Below are 18779 nucleotides of genomic sequence, written 5' to 3'. Positions count from 1 at the left end.
AAAGATGATCCACAGTCCCAGACACAGTTCATGGCTTTAAAGAACCAGGTCCCTACTTGGGGGCACTAAGGACCCAACCTTGGGTTCGCTCACCCATATGCAGTAAAGCCAATCTACTGACACCAGGTGGTGGTAAAGAAAAGTAGAGTATTTATTGCAGGGCTCCAAATAAGGAGAATGGGCAGCTCATGCTCGAAAGACCAGAACTCCCCAATGGCTTTCAGGGAAGGGATTTTAAAGGCAGTGTGAGGGAGGGGTTGCAGGGTGCGGGATCAGCTCATGAACAATTCTCTGACTGGTTGGCATCAATGTGGTTCCAAGTATCATCAACCTTCTGGCTTCAGCTGGTCTAGGGTCTATGTGCTTGCAGTCAGCAATTTTCATATGGTAGGGGTCGGCTTCCTGTACAAACAACTTAGGAGTGTGTGTCAGGCCTGTATCTATATCCTTCAGGGAACTGGGAGTTCAGTGATTCTGCTGTGTGGCAGATTTATAGTCTAAATACCAGTTTCCCAGCCCAGGAGCTATTCTTTGTTTCTACATCTTCACATTTCCTAATTATTAACTCTTGAGTCACCCTTTTGAGACTCATGGGAGGCCTGGGAGACTAAAGCCTTTTACTTCAAAAGACAGGGACATGGGATTGTATGTGGTTTCATAGACAGTTTCTGAAATGGTTCTGTCCAGTTCTAAGAGCTGTAGAATATTCATCACATATCTCACCCTCCCCAATGATAGGATGTATACTGAAGCAAAACACTGAGTTGTAACTATTTGGCATTATGGAAAATAACTCTAAACAAAACTTTTTGTATTGTACATGGTATAGACAGAGTATGTAATTCAGGCACTGTGAATAACTTCTAGGAAATGCTTTCAGGCTCTTTTCCAGGCTTTTGCCTAGGAATTGTTTGAAAAGTCTGATTTAACATTCCGTCTATAAAATAGAAACCTAATTCACACCAAAACCCTTTGTATTTCTTAGAGGCACAAATACATCAAAGGCTCTCTCAATTTCTAAAATACTTTCAAATCATAAATAGTGTTATCACTTGAAACTCTGTGATATTCTGATAGGCTTATTGCTCACTTGGTGTGACTCTGATGCTGCTAGCGGCACAACTTAATTCTGGAGGTTGACCTTCTTTCCCTGTTTCCCAGTATATTCTAGCAAAATAGGTAGCATTCCATCACTCCTTAGACAGTGTTAAAATAATTGTGATTGCATTTAACATTTGAGTGCAGAAAAAGATGGTGAAAGGTGGCAGAATGTGTCACCTCAAAATATGCCACCTTGGCATAAGGTCTATTTTGAGCTAAAGAACAGCAGATGCAAGAATGTCATTCTGACCTCCCTTTTTTCCCTGAAGGCAGGAGTTAATACTCCCGTGTGAAAGATGCCCTCCTGTAACAGAGAAGAATAAACCTGCCTCCATATTGGATCTATTCTTTTAGCTCTAACCTTTGTGCTCTGTTGCCTATGCTTAGTCATGCTGGCTCTCCAGCTTTTGTAAAAGAATGTTGCCTATAGCCGGAAATACACAGGATAGCCCATTCTCAAGGCTCTGACCTTTAAAGGTATAACACTTTCCCATTCACAGAGAGATAAAAAGTTGCAGAACAGAGAATAATATTTGTCTTATTGGAGGTTTATAGGAACATTGTGACCAGACCTACATAGACAGCTGCAAGAACGAAGGATTCAGCACCAAGAAGTTTGCAACAATCAGCCACACTCCTGCCCCTTTTAGTGTAAAAGAAGTCTGAATTCTAACTTGGGTAAGATAAGCTGTTGGGACACTAGTCCACCATCTTCTCAGTCTGCTGGCTTTCTGAATAAAGTCACTATTCCTCGCCCCACCAACTCATCTCTCAATTTATTGGCCTGTCTTGCAGCAAGCAGTATGAGTTTGGACTTGGTAACACTCCCTATACCAGGAGGAAATAAATATTATCATCACCAGAGATGGGGAGTCGAAGCAGAGAGAAATCCATACAAACAGACCTTGTTAGGATTACTCTTATCTCTTTTTAGTATCCCCATATATTTCAGTAAACTTTTCCACAATTGCTACTCTTTGTTCAACCTAGTATATGAGCACTTGGGCCTATCAGCTTTTTTGGCTCTTCCTTTTCCTCTGGCGGCTCCCATGTACATGCAAAAATCTATATGCTTGTCTCCTCTTATTCTGTCTTATGTCAATTTAATTCTCAGGACCAGCAGAGACCCTAAAAGGGTAGAGATAAAGTTATGCCTCCCCTACAATGATCTACGTTTATTTACCAAACTGAGCCACCCAAGATTTAGATAATATTCATCCATCCCACGTTCTTGTGGTCACTCGCCTCTGGGATGCTTCAGCTGCATTACTTGACTTTCGGAATAATCTGGCTGTCCCGTTCATATTGCCATTGCCCTGCATACCACTGACCCAGGCACTGGACTTGCTGGGACTCATAACAGGCTGCCCCAAGATATGCCACATTGATTATTTTGAGTTAAAGTTACTTAAGAAACAGCCAGTGGGAAAAATGATATAAAAAAACACAATGACACCCCCTCTTTCCCCTTGAAAGTAGGAAATAAATCTCCCATGTAAAAGTAACCTCCCTACACCAGGAGGGTAGAAAGTATCCTCATCACCAGAGTTAGGGAATTCAAGGCTGAGAAAACTGTATAAACAAACTTTGTTACTTCTTCATTAGTCTGCTATCCCAAGCACAAGGCCCTTTATTAAATCTTCACACAAAAAATTATTTCCTTGTCGAAAAGTGATATAGAAAAACCTGCTTCGGTCGCTTCAAGGGCCCTATTTCTATGAGACCTCCATGCATACAAATTAAATTGTTTTTTTCTCCTGTTAATCTGTCTTGTGTCAATTTAATTATATGACCAGACCAAAGCACGCAAGAGGGGTAAGGGGGAAATTTCCCCCTCCCACATATTCAAACTACTTTCCCAATTTGGGGTGTGTGTGTGTGTGTGTTGAAGGCTCTACTAAAAATCAGTGCATGGCCCTCTTGCCTCCTCTTTCCTCCCACCCCCCAGATACAGGAAGGGGTTTGTCTCTCTTTTGTTGCTTACTGGCCAGGGCCTTCAGCATCTCAACTTCTTTATTCAGTCAGTCAATAAATATTTATTGAAGGCCTGCTATGTGCCAGGCACTGTGCTAGGTGCTGGGGGAGGAGCAGTCATATAGCTTAACTTCAGAGAGCTTACTGCCTCATGTCAAAGACAAACCTTATTCAAAGAATCACACAATCAAATATAGCTCCCTAAGTGCTTTTTTCTTAACTTCTTATTCTGAAATAATTTTAGATTCACATAGAAATACTATAGGATTCCTGTGTACCCTTTTCTCAGCTTGCTTCAATGACAGTACCCTATGTAATCACAGTACATTGATCAAAACCAAGAAATTAACATGGATACAATACTAAACTATGGCCCTTATTGGATTTCTCTAAGGGCTTTTTATTACATTAATTCTTTAGTAATTATAACAATCTTGGGAAGTAAATACTGGGTTGGCCAAAAAGGTTCATTTGGATTTTTCCCTAAGATGTTATGGAAAATCCCAAACTAACCTTTTGGCCAACCCAATACTGCCATCACCCCCCATTTTATAGATGCAGAAACTGAGTTTCAGAACAATTACATAACTTGCACAAGATTCCAGCTCGCAAGTGGCACAGTGAGGACTGCAGACCCAGACAGCCTGGCTGTGAAGGGTCTGCTCCCCACCACTGAACTACACCTCCTCTTAACATCAGCCAAGCAAGTTTCCTTGTTCAAACTCAAAGAATCTTACTATCACGGGCACTACAATAAACGGCTGGGGAGCTATTAGAAGAAGTTGTAACTCTTGGATGCCATCTTTAAAGTCAAAACATTTGCTTCCAAAATCAAAGTTTGTTTCAATGGCAAAGGCTTCCCAAAGGAAATTACTATTTCAATCACTATGTATGAAACAATGTTCTTTGGGCTAACAAAGGCTGAGCTCTCAAACAGTTCCCTCTGGCTGAAAATAACTTTAGTTGAAACATTTTGACTCTCAAAAGGAAGTTTCTTTGTAAGAAACTGCAAGAAACGCAGGTGCAGTTAAGGCTCACCCAAAACCGAAGCCTTCGGAAAAGCCAGCTTCCTCTCAAAATCATACCGTTTCCAACTGTCTCACCCCGGCATAACTCAAAGCCAAAGGAAATCTTCAAGAATAGAGGTATGTTGATCTGCTTTGCATAGGAGAATATCAATCCCAAAACGGGAGCAAGGGGAAATCAAAAAAAAAAAAAACTGAACACGGAAAAATACCTTTCTTGCTTAACTATGCATCTGTGGAATTTGTACTTGTTACCAAAATGCAGAAGTGACTTCAATGACCCCAGAGTTCCACTTCTCCCCTCTCCAGCGCTGAGAGGCAGCACTACTGAGCACGTCCCAAAGGCAGTTCCGTTACTATAAAGAGGAATCTCTTTTTTAAGGTATCGCTGTTAACAGTAACATCTCATGATTCCGTCTACAACAGATTATAGCTTGGGTTTGCTCTCCGCTATATTCATCCTTCCTCTGATTTCGAGCCAGTAGCCAGGCCCTTTGGAATGGCTTACCTTCTGGATTTTGCAGAGCAGAAAGCAAGGAAGCTTCAAATCAATGAATCCTTTACATTTTTGGGAGGTGGGGGGTTGGGAGGGGAGAGACAAGAGCTAAGGAAATGTAGTGAAGAGGTGTGTCCTCAGAGTGGAGTAAGAGTAGCAGGAGAGAATCTTCCAGCCTGCACTGGGGAGCCAGACATTGCTTTCCAGCAAGATCTGAAGGGATAGATGGCTATCTGGTGCACCTAGGGGTGCTGAGCCCCAGACACCAAGCCTTCAAGTCTTCTCAAGAGTCCCTCGCCCCAAATGTGGCATAGACACAGCAGGGGCCTAAAGGCACATGCAACAGAGACATAGGGGTCCCAGAGTAGCCAGCGGGACTCAGGACAAGCAGAGTATTTCAGATGAGGCTTTAGAGCTTAAGGTTTCAAGGTCTTCGTGTAACCTGGAGAAGGTGGGGCACTGTGGGGAAGACCCAGTAATCACTGAAACTTAACTTCCCACCAGTTCAACACGTGGGATAAACCCAAGATGACTTAATACAAAGAAGTTTAATATTCTCGAACATCTGAGTTTGTGAGCTGACATTCACACCAACTATACATTCATTTATACATCTATACATACATTCAACTATACATTTGTTCATCTGAAAAATACATCATTCACTGAGATGGGACCTGAGGACATGGTGGTTCTCCAGGCTCCCCGTGATCACACAGTCAGACGTGTCCATCCTAAAGCAAGGAGAGGCTGCTACAGGGTCACTAACGGTAAGATAAAGTCCTGGGGTGTCTTACAGGTGTTATCATAAATGGTTCATGTTGCACTCATACTTACCCATCGTTAAATTACATATAATGTATGAAGTTTCAAAATGATACATGTAGAGGGGCTTCCCTGGTGGCGCAGTGGTTAAGAATCCACCTGCCAAGGCAAGGGACACGGGTTCGAGCCCTGGTCCAGGAAGATCCCACATGCCGCAGAGCAACTAAGCCCATGCGCCACAACACCTGAGCCTGCACTCTAGAGCCCGCGAGCCACAACTACTGAGCCCACGTGCCACAACTACTGAAGTCCGCATGCCTAGAGCCCGTGCTCCGTAACAGGAGAAGCCACCACAATGAGAAGCCCGCGCACTGCAATGAAGAGTAGCCGCCGCTCGCCACAACTAAAGAAAGCCTGTAGGCAGCAACGAAGACCCAAAGCAGCCAAATATAAATAAATAAATAAATTTATATAAAAAAATGATACATGTAGGAATTTACTCCAAGGAAATAATCATGGATGAATACAATGATTTTGCTGAAAGAATGATTATCTTACTGTCATTTATAATAGCAAAACCCTGGAAACAGCAAAAATAGTTTCCACTCACTGGAATACTATGCAGGCATTATGAAGGATGTTGTAAATGTTATTTTTATAATTAAAAATAAAGAATTGAAGAAAAATACTTTAGAAGAACATTTGATAACATGGAAAGGCATGTTTAACAACAATATATTGTTATTAAATATATATATATAAAAATCTGAGCAAATGCATTTTTTAAAATTTTTGTAAAACCGATATAAATATACATCTGTGTAAACACGTGTGTTGTGTGAATAGGATACAGGTGTACCAGGAGGTTATACAACAAAATATTAAAAGTTACTATTTCTACCAGCATCACATTATGACTTTCGTGGGCCTTAGGAAATTTTGCCTTCATGGACCTCTTCTTCCACACACACACAAAAAAGTTGAAAATTATATTTTATGATGGCATTGGCATAAAGATGAATACAAGCCAGGCTAGATTCATTGTTATATGTTCATTATTACTATGTTCTTTTTTTTTCTTCTTATTTTAAGAGAAATTAAAATTAAAACATTCGTGGGCCCTAGGCTTTATGCTTCCTAGGGCTATGAGACATGGAATTACTTGATTTTTATTTCCTTCTTTTTGTCTGACTGCATTTTCTAAATTTTCCATACTGAAGACTTATTCTTTCATCATAATGAAAAGCTATGCAAACAAAGAAATTGGTAAACATAAATAAATGGCCTGTTTTATGCAATGCCAATACACAAAACAGCAAATGCAGCCTCTGGAGACAATACCTTCCAGGGACTTTAGAGCATCCCCATTGGACACAGCCTGGTACCCACGGCACTGCTGGTCTAGCCCAGCAGGACGGCTTCCTGCTACAACCAACCAACAAGACAAAACCTCTGGTTTTCAGAAAACGTCACTCTCCTGCTTACCAAAGAGAACGGGTCCACGCCCTGTCCTTCACCCACAAAGATGACACCACCAATGCACACTGGCTTTGTTTCTCCAGGGGTGGAGATGGTTTAGCCATGTTCTAGCCACACTCTCTGACCCGGTCTGACAAGCATATAGACAAAGAGGGCAGGCTTTGGTAACTCTGGAAAGGAACTAACCAGCACTTTTAGAGTTTCACTCGTGGCACCAACGTGTCATAAACCGGTGATGTTTGCCCAACTGTGAAGTTTGTCAAGACTTAAGAGGTTCGATTTCACAAAGTCAGCCTCTCAAGTATGGATTTTTAATTTATACATTCACGTATTTATTTCTGTGTTTGATATATATTGATTAAGCATCTCCTCAGTGCCAGGCACTGTTCTAGGAGCAGGAGACATGGTGGTGAACAAGACAGACACTGTCCCTGTTCTCATGTTGCTGGAAGGAGAGACACTGAACAAGGGTGCAGAGGGCCTTGAAGAGGGAGAAGCAATGGCTGCATTGTGTGTGTGACAAGGAGACTGTACCCAGTCTAAGGAGGCAAGGATCCACGCCCCCCTAAGAATCAAAGTTTAAACCCAAACACGGAAGGTAAGTAGGAGTGGGCCAAACAGGGCGGGGGGAGGATCAGGAGGAAGAAGAATGCATCAGGCAGAAGGAGTGCTAATGGCCAGAACCTAGGACTGCAGTCTGTGAGTAGCTAAGGAACTGAAGGCGTCCGAAAGGGTTGGTGAGTATGGACGAAAGTCAAGCTGGAAAGGCAGTCAGGGGCCAGAATGTGAAGGGTTATTTTAAGTCCAGTTAAGAAACTGAGACTGTCCTTACTCCAATGGGAAACCATCACAGAGTTTTAAGCAAAGGGGTGCTTTGCTCCTGGGTGGAGAATGGATTGCCTAAATCTCCAGTAGTGGCCCTGAGTCATGAGTGATGGTTGTTGTGTAGCATAAACCCTACAGAAAGGCTTACTGCAGCCTGGTTTAGACAAATGAAAGAAAGCAGAGATGCCCACTGGGACTTCTATGCTTCCCACACTCCCCATCACAGCTTTCAGAACCGTACAAACAAGGACATCTTAAAACAAAATGGAATAGAGGCAGGAATACCACACTGTCCTAAGTACTATAGATTTATAATACCTCTTGATCCTGCTGGCATACATCTTCCAGCTTTCTTTTTCTTCTTCAAGATTATCTTTACTCTTCTTGGCCATTTGAATTTCCATATGAATTTTAGAATCAGCGTGTCCATTTCCACAATGTAAAACCTGCTAGCATATCGATCGGGATTGCATTGAATCTAAAGATGAATTTGGAAAGAACTGACCTCTTTGCAGTATTAAGCCTTCCAATCTATGAACATGGTCTAGCCCTCCATTTATTTAGGTTTTCTGTAATTTCTTTCAATAATGATATGCTGTTTCCAGTGATGAGGTCTTGCATATGTTTTGTTAGATCTATTCCTAGACAGGCGGTGTTTTAGGTGATTGTAATGGGCAAATATTAGAGATGCTAATTAAAGGAAGTAATGTCTGGGGAAAGTACTTTGCAAGATGTAAAACTTTATACAAATCCAAGATATTCTTTCTCACCAACACTGCTGAGCACATCATTTTGGAAAGCCAGTCGACACACCCGTAAGGCATCTTTCCCAGTAGCTATGGATTAACCAAGATGCTAAGGCTCTAGAACCAGGAACTGCCAAAAAGTGACATCAGAGGCCAAAGAAGAGAATTACTGGCCTGGAATAAACTCTTAGAAAAAAAACCAACTTCTCAGTCTGAGTCTGAATTTTACCCAACAGCCATCAGATGGCCTCAGGGGGGAAAAGAGCTCAAAAAGCACATCCTTCATTCAAAACTCAGGAACTTGATACAAGATCTTATTCAATCTATGAGTTCCTGACACTGTTGCTGAAAATTAGCATAGACCAGCCCTCAGTGGGAGCTGAGGTCCTGCTTCAGCTTCTCTGACCCCCGCCCATCTTCACAGGAATTCTCCTGTGCAGAACCAACGAAGGGCAGATCTAGCTTCTTCCTGGGAACAGTCCCTGGCAATGCTGATGCTCTCACTTTCAGCTGCCTCTGAGTCTGAACTAGTGACTCACAGCCGCTTCTCTGAGCCCAGCCTCACAGGCACCCTCCTCCTCCTGCCAAGCGCTGCCTGCCACAGACACAGCTTGGGTTCTCACCTCCTTCCTCCTTCCACCAGTCTGGAGGAGACAGTGGCCAAGAATGAAATCTTCAGGATATTAAGAGTACTTATAAAATACAAAAAGGAGACAGACTTTGCTGTTATTTACCCCCAAATCATTCCATTCCAGTTTCTCGGACTCCTCTCTCCCTTCATCAGTGTAGCAATAATCATTATTCATTGAATCAACAAATATTTTTTGAGCATGTGCCATATGCCAGGCAGTATTTTAAGCACCCGAGATACAGCAGTGAACAGCACAACAAAAGTCCCTTCCTTCGTGCAGCTTATACCACTGCGGGGAGAGGTGACCATGTCCCCAGAGAAGGAGGAGAGGGGCAAGGAACAGGACCATCAGTTGCAAATCGAAAGGATTTTAGAAGCCCGGGGTCTTAGTTTGGGTTCCCCCCAAAGCAGACGTTAAGATAAGGATTTGCGAGCAGGTTGCTTATTGAGGGAGTGATCCCAGGAAGTATAGGTAAGCAAATGGGGAAGTGACAGGAAAGGAGGAAAGCCGTAGTTTGTTAATGAGGGGGGTAAAGCTGTGGGCAACTGAGGCTCAGTCCTGGGTGTCCCTCATAGAGATGATATAAAATGTGCTTCAAAAGTATCCCTCTGCAGGACAAGGAAGCTCAGGGGTTTATCCACCAACTCCCACCCTTGATTAGTCAAGGGTCACCCCTAGGATCTTAACTCCCTGGCATCTCGGACAGAGAGAGACAGGAGGCCACGAGCATGTACAGGAGCTGTCTGCAGGTCACCTCTGAGATGGGCTCCGGGGATGTGGGTGGCACCGTTGGCATCCGCTACTCCCAGTCATCTTGTTGCATTATATGCCCAGCACCTAGTGTGGTTTCAGGTGCACAGCAGGCACTCAATAAATAGATGTGGAGTAATTGGATGTTTTATCACCTGAAGATGCCTTTAAAGCTGTTCCAGAGTCAGCAGGAGAAAGGGCCCTGAACTTGAACTTGTAAATAGTGGGCTCAAAGCACATTAAGCTATATGACCTTGGGCAAGTCCCTAACCCTTTCCAATCTCAATCTTCACAGCCATAAAAAGGAGACTCTAACAACTTCCTTGCCTGCCTCATTGGACTGTGATGAGACGCCAATAAAAGAAACGCGGTGAAAGTGCTTTGGAACGCCAGAACATGCTAAAACTATCTTTCTTGCGGAAAAAGCCTGGAATATGGAATGTGGTCTGAAAAAGTAGATTCTTGGTCAAGTCAATTCTGTGTGTGTTTCCTCAGTTATAAAACAGGCACAATGATAATCAGGCCACGACACGTCTCAGAGTGCTGTGACGGGGCTCATGAGACAAGATAATGGATGTAGCGTGCGCCACTTCCTTCTGAAAGTCTACAAAAATGACAAAAAGGGATGTGGATTTTTAAAGGGGGGGATCGTAAACCCATGATGACACAGCAACAGGAGAGTAAATGATAGCAACAAAACTTTGGAAGCCGGAAAGTAAACGGCCAATTAGCAAATGGCTTAGCTAGCAGAGAAAGTTAAATACTAAAATAGTGCTGCATAGGGAAAGAAGGAACGTAGCTTGCCCCAAACATTAGGCACCAGACACCTCTAGCAGTGAGGGTGAAGGTGGGGCAAAGAACAGGAAGATTGGCTGAAAGTCTTTTTAAGAAGTCAGAGCTTCAAACCCCTCCTCAACCCTGGCAGAAACTCTGGGCGTGGCCCCCAGCAAGCTATGTTTCTACAAGCCCTCCAAATGATCGAGGGGCTCTCTGGAGATTATCTAATTCCACAAGGGTGCACACTTACGGTTGTCTTTCTATGACCTTGGCTATTTTACAACCCTGTAAGGACAGATGTTTAGTTGTAGAAAAACTGAGAGTAATGCAAATGTTTCTTGGCCATAGAAATGCAAATTAATTTTTCCAGTAGTTTTTAGAAAAAAATAACCTCATTCCAGTTCATTGCCCTATGGAATATTAACTAGATTTACATCCATTGGCAAATTCGTTTCAGTATTACTGATTATATAGGTCTGTTCAAATTTTCCCCTTAACTGGTTTTAACAACTTCCTAGTTCTCTCATTAATTAAATAAATAAATCTTTAACACGAATTCATTTTACATATGTATGAGAGCTATTTGTACCTTTTTGAAAAGTATGCTTTAGCATAGTGATTCTCAAAGTGAAGTCCTGGACCACCGCAACATCACCTGGGAACTAGATGCAGATTCTCAGACCTCACCCAGACCTGCTGAATCAGAAACTCTGGGGGTGGGGGCCAGCCATTTGTGCTGTTAGGAGCCCTCAGGTTCTAATGCACACTCAAGTGTGAGAAGCACTGCTTTAGCACTTCCATCAAACGCTACCAAGATGCTACCTTAGTCCTGACTCAGTTGAAACCTTGGAACTTGACAGTCTACGTGGTCTCTAATATAGCTCTGCCTGTGACAGATGAGAACAAGCCAGGCCATCCTTCTCTGTCATCTCCAGGGATGCCTCAGCTGTCCTGTCACTCACTCCCTGTCTCCTTGCAGCACCAAGAGATGGAACAACAGTCCTTTGTGAGCTGGACAGAACATAAAATTCAAGATTCCTTGAGAGGATTCGTTTAGGGCCCGTTGGCACCTGCTGGTCTGACTCTGTGGGACTAAAACCCTCAAGCTTTGGAACTAATGGTCCCAAAGCTGGGACCACTACCCCAAAGAGAAGGGATGAGCATGAAGGAAAAAACTACCTCAGAACCCAGCCCCAAATGTTGTGTTTATTTATTCTCTGCCTCCTGCAATAATAATAGAGTGTTATTTCATTGCTGACAGATGCAAACTAACAAGCCCGTTGTGTGCTGATCTGGAGCACATATGCCACCCATTTGTCTTGCAGCCTGACCAGGCGCTCTGCCCTGTTCACAGGCAGCCCTCCCTGACAGCCGAATGCCATACAAGCCCGATAACTGCCCTTCACTGGGGGGAGGATCCCCTTCCTCTGCACAACTGATGGGGTGGGAAGGGCATTCTAGCCACTCCTCACTACCACAGCCCCAATTCTGCCACTTAGCAGAGGTGTGAACTTGGACACGTTTTTTCCCCTCTTCTAGCCTCTGTTCCCCTGGTAGAATGCGAATAATAAAAACACCTTCCTCTAGGGGTGCTGTGAGGACTGAATGAACTGATGATTATAAAGCCCTTAACACAGAGCCACTCCCCAGATAAGTGTGGGTGTCTGTGCTTGGTGGTGGGGTGGTTGATGATGAAATAGATTCCCTAAAAGCCCCTTGGAAGGGGAAGTAGGGGCCATAGGAAGAAAAACAGGCATTAAGTGCAGGCTGAACTAACTGAGGCCAGGAAGGAGCTGGTTATAGAGGACCCGCTCCATCAATGAGAAGCCTCCAGCCTGCACTGAGGTCCCGTGGCAACTTCTTGTGACTGTCCTTTGCTTTGTATGCGACAAGAGTGAGCCACAGGGCCAGTGGGAAGAGGGAAATCTGAGTGGATGCTCTGTGTCAAGCAGGAAAACACTAATTAAATGATTTTTTTCCTCCTTTCTTCATTGCCAAAATACTTGTCTTAACAAGATCCTCCTAGGTCCAGGTGGAAGGCCACTGCTTACCTAAAACCGGTGGTTCCCAACTGGGAGTGATTGTCACCAGTGGGAACTTGCTACTAGCTTCTAGCGGGTAGAGGCCTTGGATGTTGCTAAACATCCTACAGTGCACAGGACACTCTTCACAATAAAGAATGGTGCAGCCCCCAGCGCCAGCAGTGCCTAAAACCAAACACGGTTGCCCATACTAGAGCGAATCTCTCCCTCCTCTATGCTCTTCAGACACCTCGTTTGAGCCTGTGCTGGGGCACTGGCCTGACTCTGCCAGGGGTGGTGGTTAGCTGGTGGCCTCCTGGAACAGCAGAAAGGGCAGAGGCTCTGAAACCTGGCTCAGCCACCCACTGGCTAGGACCCAGAAACAGTCATTTAGCTTCTCTGAGGCCATTTCCTCATCTGAAAATGGAACTTAGAATCCTAATTTGCAAGGTTATGGTCAAGAGATTATATAAAATACTCTGTGTAGAGCACCTGGCACATGGTAAGTACTCAGTAAGTTATAGGGTCACATCTTCCTAGATACAACCCAGAGGGCCACAGTGATGTCTTGCATATCTTTACATTGCCTACAGCATCTTAGGCTATGCCATGCACATAGTAGGTGCTCAGAAATTGTGGAACTAAAGTGAAGTCTTGCCTGGAAGCCAAGGCTCAAGAAATAAACCTAGCCCACCTCATGGACCTATAGTCCTGCCACTTGTAAATGGTTTTAATTCAGTCCTCAGGATGCACCCGTATCTCAGAACAGGATCTGTTTCTCCCTGTCACCAAGTCCTGGGTCCTTCCAGTGAGCAGGGAGGCTGAGCTTGGCCTTTGATTCTTTCAGGGACAGCCAGAGCCTTGGCCACTGCTTGGGAGCAACTACCACAGTCCAGCCATTCCCAGCTGACCAACTCGATAACCTGCCAGTAGCCAAATACCTGCCTCAGTATCTGGAGAAAAAAGTCAAAGGAAATGCCAGTTTCCTAACAAAGGAGGGATGCAAGTCTGGATGAGTATGATTTGCTTGGAAAATGAGAGGGGCCATCACCCAGTCCTCTAGATTGAACAGAGTCTTCCTAAATACACACCCTACCCACACCCACCCACTGACACACACAGCTTGGCCACATCATGAAGCAAATGTGAGAAGACCATCTCTATCCCTTTCCACTGAAAAGCTTTCAAGGGTTCATCTACTACCAGCTTCTCCCCTGCTAGAGAAGACATCAGGGAAGGCAAATTGGACCAGAAGGGAGACCTGAATGCAAGTGTGATCCCTGCCAATAACATGCTGTGTCATTTTAAGCAAGTCCTGTCACCTCTCTGAGCCTCAGTTTCCCAGCTATGAAATGAAACCTGGACAAGAAGGGCCCTTCCGGCTGTGATATCCTATGCCCTTTCTATGGCCAGTCGTGGCTTCGCTCCCACATAGACCTGCTGAATGCCACGCAGACAAACGCTGATCCATTCCGAGTCCAGCCCTTGCTGCTCTCCAAGGCCTGGATCTCCTATTGCTTTACCAGGTGGCCCCCAGCGAATGGCAGGGGAACCCTATCTCCCCCTCTGTTAGAGTTCTTTGGAATGGACATAATAGTCCTGCCCCTCCTCAGCACCCCACCCCCAGCCCCGAGGCCAGGCCAGGCTGCCCAGGAAGTATCAGGCAGGGACTCAGATTGCACAGATACACGGTGACACAGACACTCTGCCAGCCTCCAAGAATCCAGGCCAAGAATAGATAATGCTTACACCAAGCATGCACCATAATTGCTAGGTGTCTACGAGCTAACTGCTCCAGGCACAACATTGCTCTTAGCTGCTTTCTCCAAATCCCTTGATAAAAGGAATCTAGGCACAATCATCAACAAAAATGAGAACTCCACTCCAAATCCCCTCTCCTGTCCTATTCCTGAATCTTCTTCCCTCCAGGCCCCAGTACCCTCTCTGAGTACAGTGTCTGGGTCACATTAGCTCAGGGGCTTCCCCTGACACGCAAAGGACTGCATCTCACCTGCACAAAGCTTTCTTTCCTGTGCGGGTCCGGAGCAGTACACAACTGTCTGCCAGCTGCCCTGCACTCTTGGCTATGGGGTAGGCTCAGGGTGGGGAAGGGGAAAGAACACCAACTCCGGAGTTGGAATCCCAGCTGTGCCAAGTAGGACAATTTATAATCTTCAGTCTTTTTGCATCTTAGTTTGCAGATCTATAAACTGACATTAGCAAAACCTACCTTACAAGAGTGTCCTGGGGATTAAATGAACTGACCTACACTAGGTGCTCGGGAAAGGGTGCTATTTTTATAGGGGTTTCACCAACTTGGCTGAGTAATACAGTTCCAGGCACAAAACACTCAAACAATTTGTAAAAGAAGCATTTTAAAACCAGAGTTCTATTGGCACTTTATTGGAAGTGAATCGGATTCCCTTCGGACTAAGGAAGAGCAGACTTGTTCTTCTCTAAGAATTGTTCATTCAATTCAGACAGATGCCAAATGCATGAACTTTGATTCCGTTGTAAGAAGCCCGGAATGGAGGTCAGACCCATGCTGATTCAGGTTTTCAGGTTATCTCAAGCAGCTCACTTCCCTGGTCTGACCAGATTGCAATGGTTCTCAAGCCCAGCTACACGTTAGTATCAGCCCGGGAGCTGTTCCAACCTATGGGTGTGCAAGCCCCATCCCAAAGCAATTTCACCAGAATCTCTGCCAGGTAGGGTGAGGTATCAGTACTTTAAAGAGCTCCCTGGATGATTCTCATGTGAGATGCACTGGACCAAGAGATCTCCGTGATCCCTCCCAGGCTCCTGGTGCGTACAGTAATGTATGATTCAGAGTAGACATTTAGTATATGTTTACTGAATAAATGGATGAAGATTCTGACTCACCTTTTTTGCTATTTCCATATTCACAAAAAAAAGAAGAAAAGAAAAAGAGTTGAATTCCAAGTAAGAATCCTAGAGCAGTACTGTCTAATAGAAATTTCAGGGATTCCCTGGTGGCGCAGTGGTTGAGAATCTGCCTGCCAATGCAGGGGACACGGGTTCGAGCCCTGGTCTGGGAAGATCCCACATGCCGCGGAGCAACTGGGCCCGTGAGCCGCAACTACTGAGCCTGCGCATCTGGAGCTTGTGCTCCGCAACAAGAGAGGCCGCGACAGTGAGAGGCCCGCACACCGCGATGAAGAGTGGCTCCTGCTCGCCGCAACTGGAGAAAGCCCTCGCACAGAAAACGAAGACCCAACACAGCCAAAACTAATAAATAAATAAATAAATAAATAAATAAATAAAAATGAAAAAAAAAAAAAAGAAATTTCAGCAATGATGGAAATGTTCTATAATCTGTGCTGCTCAGTACAGTAGCCATAAACGGTATGTGGCTACTGAGTACTTGAAATGTGGCTAGTGTGACTGAGGAACTGAATTTTAAATTTTATTTAATGCTGATTAAATTTAAATAGCCACATGACTTCTGGCTACCATATTGGACAGTGCAAACAAAGAGTATGTACCTTTAATGAACACATCTATAGCTGTGTACGTCCACGTCCCTCTTTTACCAACAGCACCCCATTTTCATTTAGGGCAGCCCCCTGCCACCACCACCTGCAGTCTTTTGGGGACAGCTAATGAAGTTGCCCTGCGCTTCTCCAGCCAAGGGGTGAGCCCAGGACACAAGCTACATCAACCTCTCCAGAAATTTTACTCTAGCTTCAGTATCACAAGAATAGAAAATGAGTTGGAGTAGATAAATACCTATGTTAGTAGTGGCATTAAGACACTGTGTATCGGTTTCCAGAACATCAGTCCAGAGTTTGACGATCACAACAATGATATATGATGTGAGCTAGGCATCTGTGTATTAGTTTCCAGAACATTAGTCCAGAGTGTGATGATCACAACAGTGATATATGAGACGGGCTAGGCATCATTATCATCATCATCCTTGTCATCATCAAAGTCCCTGGTACCTAGAAGCTCTGATGTGCCAGCTTCTGAACTAAGTACTTAAGTTGCCTAGCTTCCCTGTGCATCATCTCTTCATCTGTAAAATGGGAATTAACTCCTCCTAACCTCTTCCAGCGTTTTTGTGAAGACAGATCATGTCCATCAGAGCTTTGAGCCAAATAAGGAGTTACCCAAGGTTTTGCTCTCTGGGTATTGGTGTGGGGGAATCATGAGAGGATTTGATGCAGGACACAGTATCTAGGCCCAGTTCACAAGCTGTGTGACACCAGGCAAGACACTTGTCCTTTCTGGGCTTTCAGTTAAAATGAGATTGAGTTAGACACCTCCCTTTCCAGTTTCTCCATTTTCTAGCTTATTTGCATGCCCCTCCCACCTGGACTGACACCTATCCCTTCCCACTTCTAAGAACACCTCCCAGAAAACTCTCTAGCCAAGACCACGCTGGCCTTGTGGCCAACTCATTTCTTCTTTCCCCGACAACCCACCTGACCAGAAAGTTGCCCGGGGTAAGCACTCCCGTACCTTTCTGTACTAAGTGTCTGGCAAAGCACTTTACTCGAAACATGTTTAAACATCTCCTCTACTAGTAGACCATAGCCCTACTAGAGCAAAGACCATGTCCTTCTTATTCACCACTGTATCCCCAGTGCCTAGTACAGGGTCAGGCACATAAAAGGTGCTCAATAAGTACTTACTGTTTGAATGAATACCCCAAATCTATTTTATTATTTATCATTTCAGGAAACCCACAGTATTCATTATCTAATGCTGTGTAACAAAGTATCTCAGAACCTACCGGCTTAAAAACAACAACGATCACTTCTTATCTCCCAATTTCTGTGGGAGAGAGATTCAGACAGGGCACAGTGGGGTTGGCTTGTCTCTGCTCCATATCTGGAACGTTGGCTGAAAGACTCAAAGGCTGGGGGCCAGAATTGTCTCAGTTCACCACCTAGCTGGTGATTGAGGCCAGCTGTTGCCTGAGAGCCTAGCTGGAGATATCGGCCAGACCACTTCATGTCACCTCTCCCATGTGGCTTGGGCTTCCTCACAACATGGTGGCTGCGTTCCAAGGGTGGGTGTCCTGAGAGAGTAAGAAAGAGACAGGAGGAATGTCTCCTTTTTATGACCTAGGCTTGAGAGGTACATCCCATTGCTTCCACCACCTTCTATTCATTAGAAGCCAGCCACTAAGTCCAGCCCACATTAAAAAGGAAGGGGATTAGACTCCATCTTTTGAGAGAAGTGGTAAAGAACTTGCAAACATATTTTAAAACCATTACAGCCATTTAGCTAACACAAGCAGGCAAAATGCATGGCGAAAGCTAAGTGTCTGAAGAAGTAGGAATTCAGGTCAAATTATTAGCTGTGTGAACGTGAGGAAATGACTCTCTGAGACTGGGTTTCCCCATCTAAACAATCAGTAGGTTGCAGTTATTGGTCCCTGGTGGTATTTACATGCTTGGAGTCTTCTTGCCTCAGTCATCTTAAAAGGATTCCCTGTTAACTTTCTTGACATCCACTGACCCTTCCCACCATTGATGACCCTTGGTTTCTGACAGTGGAGGCAGCAAGAGTTTGCTACTGGAGCTAGGGGACCTAGGATTCACACACCAGGGGCAACTTTAAGGAACAGATGTTGAACCACTGAGGACCTCGGGATTCTCCAAGGTCTTCTCAGTCCCAGCCCAGGAGAGGAGAGAAACGCAGCAGTCAGACTTGAGGAATCTGAATCTGCCTGCCGGGGCCCAGGGATCTGCATTTACTTTTTCACACTAACTGCTGCTGGGGGGAGGGGAGGAGTCTTAAAGCACGTACCCCGGCTGTCTCATTTTAGTCAAGTTCCTTGCTTTTGCTCCCAGTTCGAGGTTTTTCCACGCCACCACTCTGTGAAAGGGGGAGGGGGAGGGTGCCTTGGGTCTCCGCAGTCCTGGGCCCCGCAAACAATAGTGAGCCGTACTTTCGCCTTTTTCTGGGCCGGCTGACCCTCCCCAGTCATCGCCTCGCGTGGTCATGGTCCTAAGACTCGGGCGGAGCATCCCTCTGCCGTGTGCGCCTGGCGCCCAGAGCCGGTCCAGGGAGGCCCACAGGGGCGAAGCCAGCACACCCCGCTATCACTAGTGCAGGTCATGGGGTGGAAGAGGGTGACTTTTAACCCTTTCATTTTCAAGTGGTAGTAACCCTGACCCCTTGATAGCCTCCTTTAAGAAACACGCGCGCAGGGA

General features: G+C 44.9%; 2 long non-coding RNA genes across 7 annotated transcripts in view; both read right to left on the bottom strand.

Moving 5' to 3' along the window:
- LOC309626636 overlaps positions 1–18779 on the bottom strand; it is a 1318538-nt gene that overhangs the window by 1187477 nt on the left and 112282 nt on the right. The gene's annotated exons all lie outside the window — the stretch shown is intronic.
- Positions 1–18779, bottom strand: part of LOC309626632 — a 41413-nt gene that overhangs the window by 20853 nt on the left and 1781 nt on the right. For 3 of the 6 annotated variants that reach the window (XR_014243330.1, XR_014243331.1, XR_014243332.1), the window contains exon 2: positions 17351–17638. This is a non-coding gene — a long non-coding RNA (uncharacterized lncRNA). Of the gene's footprint in view, positions 1–17251; positions 17639–18372; position 18779 lie in introns of those variants that run through there. The other 3 variants (XR_014243333.1, XR_014243334.1, XR_014243335.1) reach the window with 2 other exon arrangements.

This window comes from Balaenoptera borealis (assembly GCF_965194805.1).
Source record: "Balaenoptera borealis genome assembly, chromosome: 3".
Classification (NCBI taxonomy): Eukaryota; Metazoa; Chordata; class Mammalia; order Artiodactyla; family Balaenopteridae; genus Balaenoptera; species Balaenoptera borealis.
The sequence above is the reverse complement of the archived record's forward strand: the minus strand, read 5'-3'. Positions and strand labels throughout refer to the sequence as shown.